Genomic DNA, 16,684 nt, shown 5'->3' with positions numbered 1-16,684 from the left:
AAAATATTATAAATCCCTTGATTAGGCTCATGAAGAAAATTTGATTAAATTGTTGAAATTTGGGATTGAGATCCTATTGTATTTATATTTTAAACCTTGTTGTAATTGGCAACAAAGCCAGGTTTTCATCCTGATTCTTTTTCGGCTAAGCCTTTGAATCAAGTTTGCCAATAAAATTGGTGTTGAGTATTTTTTTTGTCATGTGACTTAATTTTAAATTTTAAATTTGGGAAAGATGCACATCAAAATAAGATGGAAATGGTGTTGATTTAATTAGGCAAGTTTCAAGTTTACTTCTATGTTGGAAATTAAAATTATATCATGGATGTAGATTTAGTGGGATTGAGCAAATTTTCAAGTTCTTTATATGTTCCTTATATGTTCAAATGATAACTATGTTCGGAAAAGGAATTAACATCTATGGTTGTTTTATTGCAATGCAAGTTACATAGGAGTTCATATTAAATATGGTGTTAATATACCTTAAACTATTGTATCAATGTTTAAAACCTTTCAAAAAAATATACATGGCTTGAAATCTATACTTAGAATATTTCATAAAAAAAAAAAGTGTGTTGAAAGAGAGTAAAACTCTCTGCCTTTTGTATGGGAGAAGGAATTATATGAGTTTGAACAACAGAGAATATTCTATTAATTATCCTTTTCATTCAAATTTTGTAATAAATAAAATAGGAGAAAACATTGTTATGTTTGTTAAAATTACATAGAAAATTCAAAAAATGTATATATATAATCATATATATTAAATATCCTAAACCTTACCTATATTACTTTTGCCTTAAATGCTTTTCTTCTTTCCGTGGTGGACGTAGCACTGCTAAAATAGTTTGAAAAGACCTTTGTTATTAAATTTTATCATATCTTTGCAAGTGGTATGAGGGTGACATCACCCTGTCCCCTCATCTCCACCTTGGGTCAAGCATTCTTGGAAAATGTTGAGTCATGCTGTTTTGAATGCATTTAAGTTTAAATTTATTTCTTTAAACTTCCTCTTGGGCATCACTCCACCCTGGGTTAGCGCTCCATATCACCTCGGGCAGAGTGTGCATTATGGAAAGCACTTAGGAAAATGCATGGAAGGATGGGGAGGGGGGAGATGTGACGTGGGTCACATCGTTTGGGTTTGTGTTGGGGTGTAGGAGTTAGTAAGTAGGTTAATATTTAGTGTTAGGTTAGTTAGTTTATGTTATGTTAGTTTAGTTTTTTTATTTATTTGTTATTTATTAATTTTTTTTTTATTAGTTAGTTTACATGACTTTTAATTTGTTAGTATAATTAGTTTAATTTTATTTGATTGAAAGTATTTTAAATCTAGTTGTTTAATTATATTGTTCAAGTTTTAATATATAATTTAATAATATTCATTTTAGTATTATTCATTAAGTTGGTTTAGTATCAAATTAATATTAAATGTAATATAGTTTAGGTTTTAATTAGTTAGTAGTTTTAAATAAATATATATTTAATATAGCGGTGTAGCAATTATAGTTTTAATTTGGCATTAATTGAATGATGATCTCATTAAAATTTAAAGGATAAGTTTAATTTTGTTACAAATTATGTATCGTGCTAGATTATAGGTTCCATCATCATCTAACTTGTGGAACTATAGTTCTCTTCTAATATATTTGTTTTTACTAGTTTTAATGTATTATTGTTTTATAATTAGTTAGTTGTTAGTAAATGAAATTTAAATTTAGTAAGATTAGATAGTTGAAATGTTTAAAGTTAATAAATTTTAGATATATATATATATATTCAGTTTTAATTTTAGTTAATTTTTTTTTTTAATAAAAGTGGCTTTACAATATCAATTAGATTGTTAAATCAATATTTGTCAAGAGATCTATAGTTTTTTTAAAATTTAGATATCTTTCAATTAATCTAAATTTTGAATACATTTACATTATCATTTAAATAATTGTTTCACATTATTGTAAGCAAATAAAATATCATATCTTATGATCGATATCAATCTTGCCGATGTAATCTTCCACTAGAGTTTTAAACTTAAGATGTATTGTAGTGAACCTTTACTTCTCTTGCAAAAATCAGATTAAAACGCTGAGCACTCTAATTATTATAATTTAAAAAAAAAGAATTGTGTGTTTTTGCCCTCGTAGTTTGGGCATGACAACTTGATCTTTGCGTATGTGAATATGAGCAAATGTGAGTATGAATTCCAGCAACAATTCGATGCAAATTCTCATTCAACCTTTCAAAATGAAGAGATGACGGTCTCTTAAAAAGACTTTCCTAGAATTCATCAACGGTTGAGATTGATTTCAATGAACGGTCAAGATTAAAGGTGAAGTTCAGTCATAAAGGGAGATTTCCAAATTAAAGGGAGTTTACAAATTTAATTTGAGTAAAATAAGGAGTTAACTAATTCAATTTGAGTAGAAAAAGGAGTTAACTCATTTAACTCATTTTTGATCAAAAGTGAACTGGAAATTTCCCTTTTTGAACTAAAGAGAGATTTTGTTGAAAATTTTAATTTAATAAAATGAGATATGCTCTCATAATTACTTTTTCTATTTAATTAAGTAATCTTTAATTAATTAGAGACACTTTTTTTATTTAATTAAATAACTTCACTTAATTAATTAGGAATGGCTTCTCAATTAATTAAATAACTTTGTTTAATTAATTCAAAGTAAGTACTCCATTTAATTAAATAATTTTGTTTAATTATTTCAAAATTCTTTTCAAAACTAGTCAACTCAAGTCAACCGTGATTAAATCTGGTCAACTTTTGGTCAAACTTGATCTTTTTGTATATGAATATGAGCAAATGTGAGTATGAATTCTAGCAACAATTCAATGCAAATTCTCATTCAACCTTTCAAAATGAAGAGATGAGGGTCTCTTAAATAGACTTTCCTAAAATTCATCAACGGTTGAGATCGATTTCAATCAACGGTTAGGATTAAAGGTGAAGTTCAATCATAAAGGAAGATTTCCAAATTAAAGGGAGTTAAAAGATTTAATTTGAGTAAAATAAGGAGTTAACTGATTCAGTTTGAGTAGAAAAAGGAGTTAACTGAGTTAACTCATTTTTGATCAATAGTGAACTGAAAATTTCCCTTTTTGAACTAAAGAGAGATTTTGTTGAGATATTTAATTTAATAAAATGAGATATGCTCTCATAATTACTTTTTCTATTTAATTAAATAATCTTCAATTAATTAGAGACACTTTTCTTATTTAACTAAATATATTCATTTAATTAATTAGGAATGGCTTCTTATTTAATGAAATAACTTTGTTTAATTAATTAGAAGTAAGTACTCCATTTAATTAAATAATTTTGTTTAATTATTCAAAAATTCTTTTTGAAATTAGTCAACTCAAGTCAACCATGGTTAAATCTGGTCAACTTTTGGTCAAACTTGATCTCTTCGTATGTGAATATGAGCAAATCTGAGTATGAATTTTAGCAACAATTCGACGCAAATTCTCATTCAACCTTTCAAAATGAAGAGATGAGGGTCTCTTAAATAGACTTTCCTGGAATTCATCAACAGTTGAGATCGATTTCAATCAGCGATTAGGATTAAAGGTGAAGTTAAGTCATAAAGGGAGATTTCCAAATTAAAGGGAGTTAATAGATTTAATTTGAGTAAAATAAGGAGTTAACTGATTCAATTTGAGTAGAAAAAGGAGTTAACTAATTTAACTCATTTTTGATCCGTGAACTGAAAATTTTCCTTTTTTAACTAAAGAGAGATTTTGTTGAGATATTTAATTTAATAAAATGAGATATGCTCTCATAATTAATTTTTCTATTTAATTAAGTAATACTTAATTAATTAGAGACACTTTTCTTATTTAATTAAATAACTTCATTTAATTAATTAGGAATGGCTTCTCATTTAATTAAATAACTTTGTTTAATTAGTTAGAAGTAAGTACTCCATTTAATTAAATAATTTTGTTTAATTATTTCAAAAAAAATTTGAAACTTGTCAACTCAAGTCAACCTTGGTTAAATTTGGTCAACTTTTGGTCAAACTTGTTCTTTGCGTATGTGAATATGAGCAAATGTGAGTATGAATTCCAACAACAATTCGATGCAAATTTTCATTCAACCTTTCAAAATGAAGAGATGAGGGTCTCTTAAATAGACTTTCTTGGAATTCATCAATGGTTGAGATTGATTTCAACCAACGGTCAAGATTAAAGGTGAAGTTCAGTCATAAAGGGAGATTTCCAAATTAAAGGGAGTTAATAGATTTAATTTTAGTAAAATAACGAGTTAACTGATTCAATTTGAGTAGAAAAAGGAGTTAACTGATATAACTCATTTTTTATCAATAGTGAACAGGAAGTTTTCCTTTTTGAACTGAAGAGTGATTTTGTTGAGATATTTAATTTAATAAAAGGAGATATGCTCTCATAATTACTTTTTTTATTTAATTAAATAATCTTTAATTAATTAGAGACACTTTTCTTATTTAATTAAATAACTTCATTTAATAGATGAGGAATGGCTTCTCATTTAATTAAATAACTTTGTTTAATTAATTAGAAGTAAGTACTTCACTTAATTATATAATTTCGTTTAATTATTTCAAATTTTTTTGAAAACTAGTTCAACTCAATCATGATTAAATTTGATCAACTTTTAGTCAAACTTGATCTCTGCTTATGTCAATATGAGCAAATGTGAGTATGAATTCCAACAATAATTCGATGCAAATTCTCATTCAACCTTTCAAAATGAAGAGATTAGGGTCTCTTAAATAGACTTTCCTAGAATTCATTAATGGTTGACATCGATTTCAATCAACGGTCAGGATTAAAGGTGAAGTTTAGTCATAAAGGGATATTTCCAAATTAAAGAGAGTTAACAGATTTAATTTGAGTAAAATAAGGAGTTAACTGATTCAATTTGAGTAGAAAAAGGAGTTAACTGATTTAACTCATTTTTGATCAATAGTGAACTGGAAATTTCCCGTTTTGAACTGAAGAGAGATTTTGTTGGGATATTTAATTTAATAAAATGAGATATGCTCTCATAATTACTTTTTCTGTTTAATTGAATAATCTTTAATTAATTAGAAACACTTTTCTTATTTAATTAAATAACTTCATTTAATTAATTAGGATTGACTTCTCATTTAATTAAATAATCTTGTTTAATTAATTACAATTAAGTACTCCATTTAATTAAATAATTTCATTTAATTATTTCAAAAAAAAATTGAAACTAGTCAACTCAAGTCAACCGTGGTTAAATCTAGTCAACTTTTGGTTAAACTTGATCTCTGCTTATGTCAATATGAGCGAATGTGAGTATGAATTCCAGCAACAATTCGATGCAAATTCTCATTCAACCTTTCAAAATGAAGAGATGAGGGTCTCTTAAATAGAGTTTCCCGGAAGTCATCAACGGTTGAGATAGATTTCAATCAACGGTCAGGATTAAAGGTAAAGTTTAGTCATAAAGGAAGATTTCCAAATTAAAGGGAGTTAACAAATTTAATTTGAGTAAAATAAGAAGTTAACTGATTCAATTTGAGTAGAAAAATGAGTTAACTGATTTAACTCATTTTTTATCAATAGTGAACTGAAAATTTCCCTTTTTGAACTTAAGAGAGATTTTGTTGAGATATTTAATTTAATAAAATGAGATATGCTCTCATAATTAATTTTTCTATTTAATTAAATAATCTTTAATTAAAAATAATCTGATATATTTCTAGATTCGATTGTGTCAAGATTTTTTACCATCGAATCCAGAAATATATCAATTTATTTTTGCTATGGATTGTGGAAATTTGATCTCATTAATCTTTAATTAATTAGAGACACTTTTCTTATTTAATTAAATAACTTTATTTAATTAGTTAGGAATGGCTTCTCATTTAATTAAATAACTTTTTTTAATTAATTAGAAGTAAGTACTCCATTTAATTAAATAATTTCGTTTAATTATTTCAAAATTCTTTTTGAAACTAGTAAACTAAAGTCAACCACGGTTAAATCTGGTCAACTTTTTTTCAAACCTGTTCTTTACGTATGTGAATATGAACAAATGCGAGTATGAATTACATCCACAATTTGATGCAAATTCTCATTCAAACTTTCAAAATGAAGAGATGAGGGTCTCTTAAATAGACTTTCCTGGAATTCATCAACGGTTGAGATCAATTTCAATCAACGGTCAAGATTAAAAGTGAAGTTCAGTCATAAAGGGAGATTTCCAAATTAAAGGGAGTTAATAGGTTTAATTTGAGTAAAATAAGTAGTTAACTGATTCAATTTGAGTAGAAAAGTGAGTTAACTGATTTAACTCATTTTTTATCAATAGTGAACTGAAAATTTCTCTTTTTGAACTGAAGAGAGATTTTGTTGAGATATTTAATTTAATAAAATGAGACATGCTCTCATAATTACTTTTTTTATTTAATTAAATAATCTTTAATTAATTAAAGACACTTTTCTTATTTAATTAAATAACTTCATTTAATTAATTAGGAATGGCTTCTCATTTAATTAAATAACTTTGTTTAATTAATTATAAGTAAGTACTCCATTTAATTAAATAATTTCGTTTAATTATTTCAAAATTCTTTTTGAAACTAGTCAACTCAAGTCAACCGTGGTTAAATCTGGTCAACTTTTCGTCAAACTTGATCTTTGCGTATGTGAATATGAGCAAATGTGAGTATGAATTCCAGCAACAATTCGATGCAAATTCTCATTCAACCTTTCAAAATGAAGAGATGAGGGTCTCTTAAATACACTTTCCTGAAATTCAGCAACGGTTGAGATCGATTTCAATCAATGGTCAGGATTAAAGGTGAAGTTGATTCATAAAGGGAGATTTTCAAATTAAAGGGAGTTAATAGATTTAATTTGAGTAAAATAAAGAGTTAACTAATTCAATTTGAGTAGATAAAGGAGTTAACTGATTCAACTCATTTTTGATCAATAGTGAACTGGAGATTTTCCTTTTTAAACTGAAGAGAGATTTTGTTGAGATATTTAATTTAATAAAATGAGATATGCTCTCATAATTAGTTTTTCTATTTAATTAAATAATTTTTAATTAATTAGATACACTTTTCTTATTTAATTAAATATCTTCATTTAATTAATTAGGAATGGCTTCTCATTCAATTAAATAACTTTGTTTAATTAATTAGAAGTAAGTACTCCATTTAATTAAATAATTTCGATTAATTATTTCAAAATTCTTTTCGAAACTAGTCAACTCAAGTCAACCATGGTTAAATTTGGTCAACTTTTGGTCAAACATGATCTTTGCGTATGTGAATATGAGCAAGTGTGAGTATGAATTCCAACAACAATTCGATGCAAATTCTGATTCAACCTTTCAAAATGAAGAGATGAGGGTCTCTTAAATAGTCTTTTTTGGAATTCATCAGCGGTTGAGATCGATTTCAATCAATGACCAGGTTCAAAGGTGAAGTTCAGTCATAAAGGGAGATTTCCAAATTGAAGGGAGTTAACGGATTTAATTTGAGTAAAAGAAGTAGTTAATTTATTCAATTTGAGTAGAAAAAGGAGTTAACTGATTTAACTCATTTTTTATCAATAGTGAAATGAAAATTTCCCTTTTTGAACTGAAGAGAGATTTTCTTGAGATATTTAATTTAATAAAATGAGATATGCTCTCATAATTACTTTTTCTATTTAATTAAATAATCTTTAATTAATTCGAGACACTTTTCTTATTTAATTAAATAACTTCATTTAATTAATGAGGAATGGCTTCCCATTTAATTAAATAATTTTGTTTAATTAATTAGAAGTAAGTACTGCATTTAATTAAATAATTTTGTTTAATTATTTCAAAAACAAATTTAAAACTAGTCAACTCAAGTTAACCGTGATTAAATCTGGTCAACTTTTGGTCAAACTTTATCTTTTTGTATGTGAATATGAGCAAATGTGAGTATGAATTCCAGCAACAATTCGATGCAAATTCTCATTCAACCTTTCAAAATGAAGAGATGAGGGTCTCTTAAATAGACTTTCCAGGAATTCAACAACGGTTGAGATCGATTTCAATCAACGGTCATTATTAAAGGTGAAGTTTAGTCACAAAGGTAGATTTCCAAATTAAAGTGAGTTAACAGATTTAATTTGAGTAAAATAAGGAGTTAACTAATTCAATTTGAGTAGAAAAAGGAGTTAACTGATTTAACTCATTTTTGATAAATAGTGAATTAGAAATTTTCTTTTTTGAACTGAAGAGAGATTTTGTTGAGATATTTAATTTAATAAAATGAGATATGCTCTCATAATTACTTTTTCTATTTAATTAAATAATCTTTAATTAATTAGAGACAATTTTCTTATTTAATTAAATAACTTCGTTTAATTAATTAGGAATGGCTTCTCATTTATTTAAATAACCTTGTTTAGTTAATTAAAAGTAAGTACTCCATTTAAAATAAATAATTTTGTTTAATTATTTCAAAATTCTTTTTGAAACTAGTCAACTCAAGTCAACCGTGGTTAAATATGGTCAACTTTTGGTCAAACTTGATCTTTGCATATGTGAATATGAGCAAATGTGAGTATGAATTCCAGCAACAATTCGATGCAAATTCTCATTCAACCTTTCAAAATGAAGAGATGAGGGTCTCTTAAATAGACTTTCCTAAAATTCATCAACGGTTGAGATCGATTTCAATTAACGGTTAGGATTAAAGGTGAAGTTCAATCATAAAGGGAGATTTCCAAATTAAAGGGAGTTAAAAGATTTAATTTGAGTAAAATAAGGAGTGAACTGATTCAGTTTGAGTTGAAAAAGGAATTAACTGATTTAACTCATTTTTGATCAATAGTGAACTGGAAATTTCCCTTTTTGAACTAAAGAGAAATTTTGGTGAGATATTTAATTTAATAAAATGAGATATGCTCTCATGATTACTTTTTCTATTTAATTAATTAATCTTTAATTAATTAGAGACACTTTTCTTATTTAATTAAATAACTTCATTTAATTAATTGGAAATGGCTTCTCCTTTAATTAAATAACTTTGTTTAATTAATTAGAAGTAAGTACTCCATTTAATTAAATAATTTCATTTAATTATTTCATAATTCTTTTCAAAACTAGTCAACTCAAGTCAACCGTTGTTAAATTTGGTCAACTTTTGGTCAAATTTGATATTTACATATGTGAATATGAGCAAATGTGAGTATGAATTCCAGCAACAATTTGATGCAAATTCTCATTCAACCTTTCAAAATGAAGAGATGAGGGTCTCTTAAATAGACTTTCATGGAATTCATCGACGGTTGAGATCGATTTCAATCAACGGTCAGGATTAAAGGTGAAGTTCAGTCATAAAGGGAGATTTCCAAATTAAAGGGAGTTAACAGATTTAATTTGAGAAGAATAAGGAGTTAATTGATTCAATTTGAGTAGAAAAAGGAGTTAACTCATTTAACTCATTTTTGATCAATAGTGAACTGAAAATTTTCCTTTTTGAACTGAAGAGAGATTTTTTTGAGATATTTAATTTAATTGTCATGTCCCCTTTTCAAATAATTAAAAATAATAATCTTTGCTAAGACAGGTAGGCCCAAAAAGGTGAAGTTTCAGTAAAAGGAGATAATCTTTTGAAGAGAATGGACTAATAAATGAAAATTATTAATAAAATATGTTTTATTAACCCCTCTTGGACATGAGTTAGGGTTATGCCCTATTTTAAGGGGTTTGGAGGCATTTTGGGCTAATACTAAAATTTCATTTTTGCTCATTCTTTGTTATTCTTCAGAGGCTGCCAAACCTGTGGATAAGGAGACCCAAGAACGGGAGTTTGTAGGTTTCCAGGGAGACCCAAGAATGGGATTTTGCAGGTTTTCAGGAAGGCTAAGGATGGGAGTTTGAAGCCATTCCATGTGCATGCTCATACAGAGTTTTCTTTTGTGCTGAACAGTGCAGATTTGTGGATTTTCGGGTGTATTTTTTTTTATGAGTTTGGTGTTTTCATTTGAGTATTTCATATCAGTTTGGGTTGGTGTTATATTTCAGACTTTAAGGTCTTAAAATAGAACTTAATATATGTATTGAGATGTGATTAAACTTTTGAGATAGATTATTAGTGTTTTTGTGGTATTTCCGAGCATTTTTGTGTTAATTTCGGGAGCCCAATGAGCATAGTTTTTGTCCTACATTTGTGAACTGTTGTGTAAAGGCTATACGGATCTAGAAATTTCATTTTGTAGGCTTTTATGCTGCTGAAATTTCTATCAAAATGTCCATTTTTAGATTTATTAATAATTTGTGAAGTTGTGAAGCTTTTGGCACTATTTTCAGCATACCCGATTTTGGGTTTCTTGAGAAATTTGGTGGATCTTTGTGATATTAGTTGTTTGATCTTAAAGATCTGATTAGAGGTTGAAAATATCATACAAAACTAGTAAAGAGACATTTCAGTGGTATCAGAGCTATGATCTTGCCATCCTGAGAGTTTGTAGAAGTTTGCATGTCAGTTTTGAGAACTACCTAAATCTTGCATGTCATAATTTATGGTTGCATGTTGCTTCTAATCAGCTGCATGTCAAAATTTATGGTTGCATGCTACTTCTAATCATTTTCATGTTAGTTCTTGGTGAATTTGGTGGTTGTAGAAGTTTGCATGTCAGTTTTGACAACTACCCAGATCTTGCATGTCAGTTTTGACAACTACCCAGATCTTACATGTCATAATTTATGATTGCATGTTGCTTCTAATTAGCTGCATGTCAAAATTTATGATTGCATACTACTTCTAATCATTTTCATGTTAGTTCTTGGTGAATTTGGTGGTTGCACGTTTCTTCTAATCAGTTGCATGTCAAAATCTATGTTTGCATGCTACTTTTAATCATTTGCATGTTAGTTCTTGGTATTTGAAGAAGTTATATCCTATTGGGGTTACACTCTACTTTATCCAGAATGGACAGGTATAGTACAAAGTCTTAGAGGATACGATCTTGGACAATTGATATCCAGAGTCAAAATAGTAGAAAGGATGGTTATTTAGACATTCGAGATAAACTTATGAAAATAAGCCATGACATGTCTGAACAGTTGGTTGAGCACCACCGTATGATGAATGACATGTTGTCTGACCTAGCTAAGGTGGATAAGTTGACTAAATTTCTATTTGGTAGATTTTCTCATAGGGCAGATGACACAATTACCAAGAACTTGCATGAGGAGTTTGAGAAACTAGCTTATAGCCAGGCAAAGGTCTCAGATTCTACTCTGCCACGGGAGGTGGTGGGAAAGGATATTACACAGATTGATAATAATGGTCAACTTGATACTCAAATTGAGACAATTGTTTACAGGTCGTCAAAAGGTGATGCCACAGGTATTCAAGATGTTATAGTTACAACAGGCAGTGACTACAGGTAGTGGGTTTAGATGATGATCATGAGGATGTTGTTGTGTATGATGGTGAGATACCTAGTAGAGATGAGCAAACATTGAGCATTCATGACTTTGCTAAGAAAGAGTACCAGGCACAGTTAGATGCTTCATCACATAAGGTTGAGGTAGGTAGTACTTCACATGATTTGTCTAGCTAGCTGAAGGTGAACAAAGATAGTATTGTGACTTCATTATCTCATCATGACAGGATGCAGGATATGATAGAGGATCACATTCAGATGATTCAGTTATAGGGTAGACATAAAGGAGTTCAGACAAAGTCTCCTTGTGTTTACTTACAAGCGATTAGGGAAGGAATGGGAACGATGAAGTTGATTTATTTACATCTTCTATCAAATCGTGACCATCTTCTTAGCATTGCCAGAGACTATTCAAATGCCTTGAGGAGGAAGGAGGAGGAAGTTGACAGGCTTTCTCATGAGCTTGGACACTCGAGCTTCTTTGGTGAATACTCCATTGAGATTATAAGATTGGGAGAGACATGGGGATAAGCATGGCATGAAATTGAGTTTAGTTTCATCTTACACTCCTAATACTCATCTTTCTACAAATGGTAGATCATATGTGGACATTGATAATGTTGCGAGTTCATCTTGCATTCACATCCAGGATATAGGGATAATGTTAGATAGGTATGTGGAATTAGTTGGTATTGGTCATATTACTCAGGTGAAGATTTTGCTTGAGTTACCAGCTGATTATAGTTTACAGATATGGACTCGAGATTGTTATATTGGCATTTGGGATTCAGTTGACTGGAAATCTTTAACATTTTTTGGTAGCAGTGATTGTTTGGGTGCTATCATGGATTTGATTAGCAGATTGCACGGTGTTGTCTTTTCTTGTGCCAGGAGCTTATCCGATGTTGGTATTAGTTTTTATACACCGGTGTTGGGCTTTATTCATATATCCAGTCGAACATACTTGCTAGTATGTGTTGATGATATTTCATATTTGGCAGTGTGTACAGATGAGTCCCAGGATCATATTGGCATTGATGACATCCAAGAGGATGCAGTGGGCAGTTTTGAAGACTTAGCTTCCTTGGGTACAGAGGAGTTGGACAGCAATGATAATGTTTTTGATACTCTGTATGTTGATATGAGCTTTAGATTTGATTCACAGGATATGGATGGTAATACTCTAGAGGCTAGTAACTTTGAGGATACTCTTTTAGATAGTGCATCAGAGAAGGTTTGTAGGAGATAGTCAAGCCAGTGTCATCATGTGTCTAATCAGTTGAGAGTTAGTGACTGAGACATTGCTATCACTTGCCAGCATTTCGATGTTGCTCGTCATTTGTTAGCAGTTTATGGATGGGGTTCTCCTACTAGTGATGAGTAGGAAGGCAGTTATCTTTCCTTGACAGAGATCCACTCTTTATGGGAGGCTATTCGAATTTTGACATAGAATTATATGCAGTTGGTAGCCGATAGAGATTATCTTATGGAGTGGGGCAGTATAGCATATGATGCATTATTGGCCAAGGAAGATGAGGTGAGTGAACTTATTGAGCATCTTGAGGTGACTTCTGAGATTCTTGAGAGTACACAGTTGCCTTTCAAGGAGTCACAGTTTCATTTGGCTAAGGTGACCATGGAGTTAGAGCGACTACAGTCTTTACCTAATTCTATACACTCACAAGTTGTGGTGTTTGGTGATCCGAGGATGTCCATGGTTGAGATTGTCAGAGATAGTGGAGATGGGGATGCATCCATCCTTGATACTAACATTGGCATATCAGGTTCATTCCCACTAGAGTCAGGTTCAGTTGAGTTGGGTGTTTTAGCAGATTGTTGTATGCCTGACATGGTGGTGACCTCTAGTACTGATGGCACAGAGACTAGAGATGTATCAAAGATCATGTGTGATGTTGGTGAGTCGGTAGTTGGCATGGTTCCTGCTAGTAATACTACTCCCTTGGTTATATCTTCAAAGGTAGTAGTCAGTTCCAACATGGTTAATGATCAATTGCAGTTAGTTTCATCTGGATTACAGTCTGAGCCACTGACTGAGATTGGTGCATTCTATCGGCATTACACTGTGAGGTACGCTCATCAATTTACCTTTGATGACCATGTTGATGAGATGATGATACAAAGATGTACTTTGGTTCGTAGTGCTTGTCATCAATTATGGGATAGTTTGATGCCTCGAGATGAGAGTTGTGATGGGCATGACATGGTGATAGGTTCTGCAATTGACAGTTTGATAATACATAACTTAGAGCAAGAGTTTGGGAGTGATGCTTCAGCAGTTGTTGTTACTGATTCTACTCCTTTGGCTATGACATCTCCTAACTTAGCTGGTAGTCAGTCATAGTGGGCTATATCACTTGTTCATGGCAAATTTGGTTTGGGTTCCATTTCTTACTCTTTATCTTGTAATGTCTTTTCACTATCAGTAGTGCATGGGAGTTATGGTTATGAGATAGTGGCCAGTGATTTGCAAAGTTGTGTTGACTGTAGGAGTTGTACAGTGTGTGGATTCTCCATACTTGGTACAGTTTCATTTGAGAGCATTCACCATTGTTGCAGAGTTGGATTATACATTCTGTATAGGCCAATGGGATGTGTTGATGGTATTTACTGAGTTGGTAGTTTGATTTGTCCACTTTACTTGGGTTTTGATGTTCTAAGAGTTTTTGTCTCATGGGTTTTTGACTGTGGCAGTGGTGATTTTGGAGTTTGGTTGAGCTGTAATTGTCAGTTTGATTATGGATTCCTCTTGGTCATATTGCAGAGGATATTGCAGGAGCTTGTGTTAATTGGCAGTAGTATAGTTCATGACTACATTTGGGATCTAGGTGGATTGATTGATTTATTGTTCAGCCATTGCTTAAGGATAAGCAATATTTGGGAGGGGAGGACTTGTCATGTCCCCTTTTCAAATAATTAAAAATAATAATCTTTGCTAAGGCAGGTAGGCCCAAAAAGATGAAGTTTCAGCAAAACGAGATAATCTTTGGAAGAGAATCCACTATTAAATGAAAATTATTATTAAAATATGTTTTATTAACCCCTCTTGGACATGAGTTAGGGTTATGCCCTCTTTAAGGGTTTTGGAGGCATTTTGGGCTCATTTACGAACTTGATTTTTGCTCATTCTTTGTTATTCTTCAGAGGCTGCCAAACCTGTGGAGAAGGAGACCCAAGAACGGGAGTTTGTAGGTTTCCAGGGAGACCCAAGAATGGGAGTTTGTAGGTTTTTAGGAAGGCTAAGGATAGGAGTTTGAAGCCATTCCATGTCCATGCTCATATAGAGTTTTCCTTTGTGCTGAATAGTGCAGATTTGTGAGTTTTTGGGTGTGCTTTTTGTATGAGTTTGGTGTTTTCAGTTGAGTATTTCATATCAGTTTGGTTGCTGCTGTATTTAAAAGTTTAAGGTGTTAAAATAGATTGAATATATGTATTGGGACATGATTAAACTTATTAGATAGAATATTAGTGTTTTTGTGGTGATTCCGAGCATTTTTGTGTTAATTTTGGGAGCCCGATGAGCATAATTTTTGTCTTACATTTGTGAACTGTTGTGTAAAGGCTATACAGATCTAGAAATTTCATTTTGTAGGCTTTTATGCTGCTGAATTTTTTTTTTAAATGTCCATTTTCAGATTTATTCATAATTTGTGAAGTTGTGAAGCTTTTGGCACTATTTTCAGCATACCATATTTGGGGTTTCTAGAGAAATTTGGTGGATCTTGGTGGAAATTTGGGATTTCTCTTTTAATTAAATAACTTTGTTTAATTAATTAGAAGTAAGTACTCCATCTAATTATATAATTTCGTTTAATTATTTCAAAATTCATTTCAAAACTAGTTAACTCAAGTCAGTCGTGGTTAAATCTGGTCAACTTTTGGTCCAACTTGATCTTTGCGTATGTGAATATGGGAAAATGTGAGTATGAATTCCAGCAACAATTCGATGCAAATTTTCATTCAACCTTTCAAAATGAAGAGATGAGGGTCTCTTAAATAGACTTTTCTGGAATTCATCAACGGTTGAGATCGATTTCAATCAACGGTCAAGATTAAAGGTGAAGTTAAGTCATAAAGAGAGATTTCCAAATTAAAGGGAGTTAACAAATTTAATTTGAGTAAAATAAAGAGTTAACTGATTCAATTTAAGTAGAAAAAATAGTTAACTGATTTAACTCATTTTTTATCAATAGTGAACTAGAAATTTCTCTTTTTCAACTCAAGAGAGATTTTGTTGAGATATTTAATTTAATAAAATGAGATATGCTCTCATAATTACTTTTTCTATTTAATTATGTAATCTTTAATTAATTAGAGACACTTTTCTTATTTAATTAAATAACTTCATTTAATTAATTAGGAATCGCTTTTCATTTAATTAAATAACCTTGTTTAATTAATTAGAAGTAAGTACTCCATTTATTTAAATAATTTTTTTTAATTATTTCAAAATTCTTTTCGAAACTACTCAACACAAGTCAACCATGGTTAAATCTGGTCAACTTTTGGTCAAACATTATCTTTGCGTATGTGAATATGAGCAAATGTGAGTATGAATTCCAGCAACAATTCGAAGCAAATTCTCATTTAACCTTTCAAAATGAAGAGATGAGGGTCTCTTAAATAGACTTTCCTGGAATTCATCAACATTTGAGATCGATTTCAATCAACGGTCAGGATTAAAGGTGAAGTTCAGTCATAAAGGGAGATTTCCAAATTAAAAGGAGTTAGCATATTTAATTTGAGTAAAATAAGGAGTTAACTAATTCAATTTGAGTAGAAAAAGAAGTTAACTGATTTAACTTATTTTTGATCAATAGTGAACTGGAAATTTCCCTTTTTGAACTGAAGAGAGATTTTGTTAAGATATTTAATTTAATAAAATGAGATATGCTCTCATTATTACTTTTTTTATTTAATAAAATAATCTTTAATTAATTAGAGACACTTTTCTTATTTAATTAAATAACTTCATTTAATTAATTAGGAATAGCTACTCATTTAATTAAATAACTTTGTTTAATTAATTAGAAGTAAGTACTCCATTTAATTAAATAATTTCATTTAATTATTTCAAAATTTTTTTCGAAATTAGTCAACTCAAGTCAACCGTGGTTAAATCTGGTCAACTTTTGGACAAACTTTATCTTTCTGTATGTGAATATGAGCAAATGTGAGTATGAATTCTAGCAACAATTCGATGCAAATTCACATTCAACCATTCAAAATGAAGAGATGAGGGTCTCTTAAATAGACT

The sequence above is a fragment of the Cupressus sempervirens genome, chromosome 9, assembly GCF_028749045.1.
Source record: "Cupressus sempervirens isolate cs-2001-9-10 chromosome 9, ASM2874904v1, whole genome shotgun sequence".
Lineage (NCBI taxonomy): Eukaryota > Viridiplantae > Streptophyta > Pinopsida > Cupressales > Cupressaceae > Cupressus > Cupressus sempervirens.
The sequence above is the reverse complement of the archived record's forward strand: the minus strand, read 5'-3'. Positions refer to the sequence as shown.